The 6,115-nt window shown below is 46.3% G+C and overlaps 1 pseudogene; it reads right to left on the reverse strand.

Moving 5' to 3' along the window:
- Positions 1–3,344: 3,344 nt before the first annotated feature.
- Positions 3,345–5,430, reverse strand: LOC112643474 (ferritin light chain-like; annotated as a pseudogene).
- Between the last annotated feature and the right edge of the window lie 685 nt (positions 5,431–6,115).

A 6,115-nucleotide genomic window follows, 5' to 3' on the forward strand; every position in this document is an offset into this window, starting at 1 on the left:
ATGCTTTCTCTGCATCTAATGAGAGGAGCATATGGTTCTTGGTTTTTCTCTTGCTGATATGATGAATCACATTGATTGTTTTACGAGTGTTGAACCAGCCTTGTGTCCCGGGGATAAATCCTACTTGGTCATGGTGAATAATTTTCTTAATGTACTGTTGGATCTTATTGGCTAGTATTTGGTAGCATGGCAGGATACAAAATCAATGCCCAGAAATCAGTGGCATTTCTATACACTAACAATGAGACTGAAGAAAGAGAAATTAAGGAGTCAATCTCATTTACAATTGCACCCAAAAGCATAAGATACCTAAGAATAAACCTAACCAAAGAGGTAAAGGATCTATACCCTCAAAACTATAGAACACTTCTGAAAGAAATTGAGGAAGACACAAAGAGATGGAAAAATATTCCATGCTCATGGATTGGCAGAATTAATATTGTGAAAATGTCAATGTTACCCAGGGCACTTTACACATTTAATGCAATCCCTATCAAAATACCATGGACTTTCTTCAGAGAGTTAGAACAAATTATTTTAAGATTTGTGTGGAATCAGAAAAGACCCCGAATAGCCAGGGGAATTTTAAAAAAGAAAACCATATCTGGGGGCATCACAATGCCAGATTTCAGGTTGTACTACAAAGCTGTGGTCATCAAGACAGTGTGGTACTGGCACAAAAACAGACACATAGATCAATGGAACAGAGTAGAGAACCCAGAAGTGGACCCTGAACTTTATGGTCAACTAATATTCGATAAAGGAGGAAAGACTATCCATTGGAAGAAAGACAGTCTCTTCAATAAATGGTGCTGGGAAAATTGGACATCCACATGCAGAAGAATGAAACTAGACCACTCTCTTTCACCATACACAAAGATAAACTCAAAATGGATGAAGGATCTCAATGTAAGACAAGATTCCATCAAAATCCTAGAGGAGAACACAGGCAACACCCTTTTTGAACTCGGCTACAGTAACTTCTTGCAAGATACATCCACAAAGGCAAAAGAAACAAAAGCAAAAATGAACTATTGGGACTTCATCAAGATAAGAAGCTTTTGCACAGCAAAGGATACAGTCAACAAAACTAAAAGACAACCTACAGAATGGGAGAAGATAGTTGCAAATGACGTATCAGATAAAGGGCTAGTTTCCAAGATCTATAAAGAACTTATTAAACTCAACACCAAAGAAACAAACAATCCAATCATGCAATGGGCAAAAGACATGAAGAGAAATCTCACAGAGGAAGGCCTAGACATGGCCAACACGCACATGAGAAAATGCTCTGCATCACTGGCCATCAGGGAAATACAAATCAAAACCACAATGAGATACCACCTCACACCAGTGAGAATGGGGAAAATTAACAAGGCAGGAAACCACAAATGTTGGAGAGGATGCAGAGAAAAGGGAACCCTCTTACACTGTTGGTGGGAACGTGAACTGGTGCAGCCACTCTGGAAAACTGTGTGGAGGTTCCTCAAAGAGTTAAAAACAGATCTTCCCTATGACCCAGCAATTGCACTGCTGGGGATTTACCCCAAAGATACAGATGCAATGGAACGCCGGGACACCTGCACCCCGATGTTTCTAGCAGCAATGTCCACAATAGCCAAAATGTGGAAGGAGCCTCGGTGTCCATCGAAAGATGAATGGATAAAGAAGATGTGGTTTATGTATACAATGGAATATTCCTCAGCCATTAGAAACGACAAATACCCACCATTTGCTTCGACGTGGATGGAACTGGAGGGTATTATGCTGAGTGAAGTAAGTCAGTCGGAGAAGGACAAACATTATATGGTCTCATTCATTTGGGGAATATAAAGAATAGTGAAAGGGAATAGAGGGGAAGGGAGAAGAAATGGGTAGGAAATATCAGAAAGGGAGACAGAACATGGAAGACTCCTAACTCTGGGAAATGAACTAGGGGTGGTGGAAAGGGAGGAGGGTGGGGGATGGGGGTGACTCGGTGGTGGGCACTGAGGGGGGCACTTGAGGGGATGAGCACTGGGTGTTATTCTGTATGTTGGCAAATTGAACACCAATAAAAAATAAATTTATTATAAAACAAAAAAAAAAAAACAAAAAAAATAAAAACACTGGGGGGACCTTTACGGATTAAAGAGGCAAAGAGATATGATATTACAATACAATATGGGATCAATCTTTACTAGAAGAAAAACAATACTATAAAAAAAGACATCATAAACTGACTAAATGAAACACAGACACACACACAAAAAAAGAAAATATAAGACGGTGTGTAAACCACAGAAATGTATATTAATGAGATGACGAAAACAAACACAAGATGGTCCATTAAAAGCGTTCATCATTTCCTCCAGAGAGTCAATAAAATGCCTATCGGGCACCTCCAGGGTGCTGAGTACTTGGTTAGGATGAACAAGCCATTTACTGGGCATTCGGCAATGGCATATATACAACAGTAAATAATAGGAGTCAAACATAGCAAGATAGAAGACAGTCAGGGACCACGGGAATCAAAAGGATGGTGATCAAGAGAACCGAGATCAGCAGCAAAACCTTGAAGTCTTCAAAGATGAGGACCAGTTGCCTAGCAGCCAAAGCCTTCATTGTTTTCCTTATGGAGCCAACACGATAGCTTCCTGTTTTTGTTTTTGTTTTTTTTTGTCAGCCGACAGTCCATGCCCTTGGAAATGGGATCATTTAGGCCATAGCAGGCTCCCTCTGCAGAGGTCGAAGTCCTCCTGAGTTCTCCTAAGTACCTGGGCCTCCAGGAATTTGCAGTGTGTGGTCAGGCTAATGAACTATCCAGTCTCCTTTTTGCCTTCAAATCTAGACTCCGGTTTCTTAGGAGGCAACATGACCATTTCTTACCAACGCTCTGCTTAGAATCTACAAAGGACCGATTGCCACAGGACTCCTCAGTGTGCTGTGTCCACACATCTCAGGATGGGGGCGGGAGGCCACTGTCCCAATCCCCAGTGCTCCTAGGAAGCCACTACCCTGGCACGCTCGTGGACAAGAGCCTTTCTCTGAGGGCTTGGAGCTTTTAGCTCTCTCTTCTTCACAGTTGTCAGAGCTGATCGCTCTTCCACACAGTAAGGGCTGCAGCTCACTGCCCCTCTCTTTCCCTTTCCTTCTCTTTCTTCCTTCCCCTCTCTTTCTCTCTGTCTTTCTTCTACAAAAAGCTTTATTGTTTCCATTTGGCTCAAGACTTGGGAGGGGATTCCCAGGTGGTCAAAAAGCTGCCTGGTGGCTGCAGGGCGAGGCTTACCCACAAGCCCCGGCACCAGGAGGATGCCACAGGGGTCCCTCAAAGGCTGCTGGGCTTCAGAGGCTCCCTGTCATGCTCAGGTGAGCCTTTGGAAGAGGTACTTGCCCAGGCCAGCCTGGGGGCCGGCCAGCCTGTGGAGGTTAGTCAGGTGGTCGCTCATCTCCTTGATGAGTTTCACCTCCTCATCCAGGAAGTGGTTCTCCCGAAGTCAGAGCTGCGGGTCTGTGTAGTCAGAACCTGGGGCATGCAGATCCAGAAGGGCCTGGTTCAGGTTCTTCTTCAGAACCAGAGTGGCTTCCATGGCCTCCAGGGTTTTACCCCCTAGCTGTCTTGGGATAGCTTCTGCACAGCTTGGGAGAGGGCACAGCTGCTGCTCTGGTTTTGCATCTTCAAGAGATGCTTAGTATCCTCAGGCTTCTCAATCAACTCTCCGAAGAAGTGGCCCATACCCCAACCCTCATCTCCAGCGACATCCTTGCAGTAGAAATGGAAGCGCAGATGGAGGTAGGTGTGGGAGGCCCGCAGATGCATGTTGACCAGGGGGTCGACAGTGGCCTCCAACTTAATGGAATAATACTGACAAATCTGGGAGCTCACTGTTGGTGGGTAATTAGGAGCTAAGCTCAAAATAGGAGGTTGGCTGGTCTCACAGGCAGAGGGTGATGCAGAAGATAGCTCTGTAGGCTGCGACTGGAAAAAAGATTGGAGGGTGGTCAGGGGCTGGAAGAAGGGGCATCCTTGGGTCTGTTCTATCCACACACTGTTGAAGCAAGAGACAGATCCGCGGGACCTCTGGGCTCATTGGCGCACTGTGGCCCTCTTCATCTCAAGCCCCACCATAATTGAAGGAGCATAGGCTTTGGAATCAAAGAGAACTGGCTTTGAAACACAGCTCAACCCACTACCAAGTGTAGTTGCAAAACTTCTTCATCCATCAACCTCCCTGGCACGCAGCCACTTTGAGCTTTGGACTACCTCACCGCATTTGGAATTGTTCCTCCAGCAAAATCCGAAAGATCTATATTTTCCCCATGACCTTTTTCTAATACTCTAGCTCTCTTACTTTTATTTTTTTTTTAAATATTTAACTTATTTATTCATGAGAGACACAGCGGGAGAGGCAGGCCCCATGCAGGGAGCCTGACATGGGACTCGATCTCCAGACCAGGGATCATGCCCTGAGCCAAAGGCAGATGCTCAACCACTGAGTCACCCAGGCGTCCCTCTAGCTCTCTTACTTTTACACACCTGTTTTATACCTGTTGTGCCTGTTCTCCGATTTGCCTTGCTCCTCCATCTCTCCTTGTTCTCCTTCCTCTCCCTTCCCGTGTCTCAAAGTATAGACACCATCATGTCATTGATAACGTTCTTTGACAGCTTCCTTGCTTCCTTGTCTTTACAGCAAAATTCTACTGCTAAATCCAACCGGGTGATTGCCCCTTCTGGTTTTATACGCGCTCTCTAGAGATCTATTAGGAAAACAAGATTAAACTTTGGTGAGGGGGATGCCTGGATGCCTCAGCAGTTGAGCGTCTGCCTTCAGCTCAGGTCCTGATCCTGGAGACCCAGGATCGAGTCCTGCACTGGGCTCCCTGCATGGAGCCTGCTTCTCCCCCTGCCTAGGTCTCTCTCTCTCTCTCTCTCTCTCTCTCTCTCTCTCATAAATAAAATAAAATCTTTAAAAAATATATAAATAAACTTTGGTGAGTATCCACAAGTACACATTCCCCAGCCTGGCTCGTCACACTTTGACCTACAACATTCTCCTTGCGTTGCCTACACATCGCATCCCCGAGAGCCCCCAGCTGAAGCTCCAGCCAACCTCCCTCACTTCCTGCTGCACCCCCTTTCTCAGTCCTTTCCCGGGTTCTCCCCCAATAATTGCATAGCTCCACATGGTAGAAGGTTCTGCGTCTCATCTCCTATTTGCTTAAGGATGGCATCCTGTTGTCCATCTCTGCTCTCTCCTGTTGCTTTACCCTTCCTCCACCTGCCCACTTTCTCTCTCAAAATATGAGCGTGTTCAGGGTCTTCTCTGCTTCCTATGCTCCCCTTCCCCAGACACTGCTGCCTCTCAGCTTGAGACATTCGTCCTGGTGTTTGCTGTTATAAAGCTCCAGCCTCTCCTTCTTTCTCCTCACTGCCCCCTCCTCCGCCTTCATCTTCGGACCTATGAACAACTCACAGGGCTCTGTATCCTCGACCCTTTCCTATTGTCATCCCGGATCCTCTCCTATGGAGGAATATTAACAACTGGCATGGGTGGGCACTGACAGGTGGGAGCGGATTCTGACCACAGGTCTGTGACAGAGCCATGCCACAGCCTAGCGTGCCATCCACAATCACTTGTGCCCCGGATCTGTGCCACCACCCCACACCTCTTTCATAAATCAAAGTGGACACATTCCCCAGGATGTAGCACGGGCACCATAAATTTGCCATTTGCCAACCTGAGCTCTTCTTTTCCTCCTCTCTCCAAACGTTTCTCCACCTGCACTGCTTGTATGGCCCTATTCTATCTTGAGGACAACCGTTTGACCACCGTGATCTTAGCCTCACTATCTTTGCTGCAGTGAGAAGAATACACGTCTTCAACTGGGAGCGTCCCTGCTAAAATCCTACAATGGCTTTGTACTGCTTTTGGGATCAAAGTCACGCTCCTTAGGGCATACAAGGCTCTTCAGGACATGGCTTCTGCCTGCATCTCTAACCTGACTGGCTTCTCAGCACTTCTCTCATCCCCCCTTAACCCTTTGCACCCTCCACTCTGTGCTAGGTGGAACCCCAAATATCAGCCCCCGAAGTTTCTGCTAGTTTCTGCCTCGTGTCTTTCCACAGCATCTCTTG

This window comes from Canis lupus, chromosome 1, assembly GCF_003254725.2.
Source record: "Canis lupus dingo isolate Sandy chromosome 1, ASM325472v2, whole genome shotgun sequence".
NCBI classification, from domain to species: domain Eukaryota; kingdom Metazoa; phylum Chordata; class Mammalia; order Carnivora; family Canidae; genus Canis; species Canis lupus.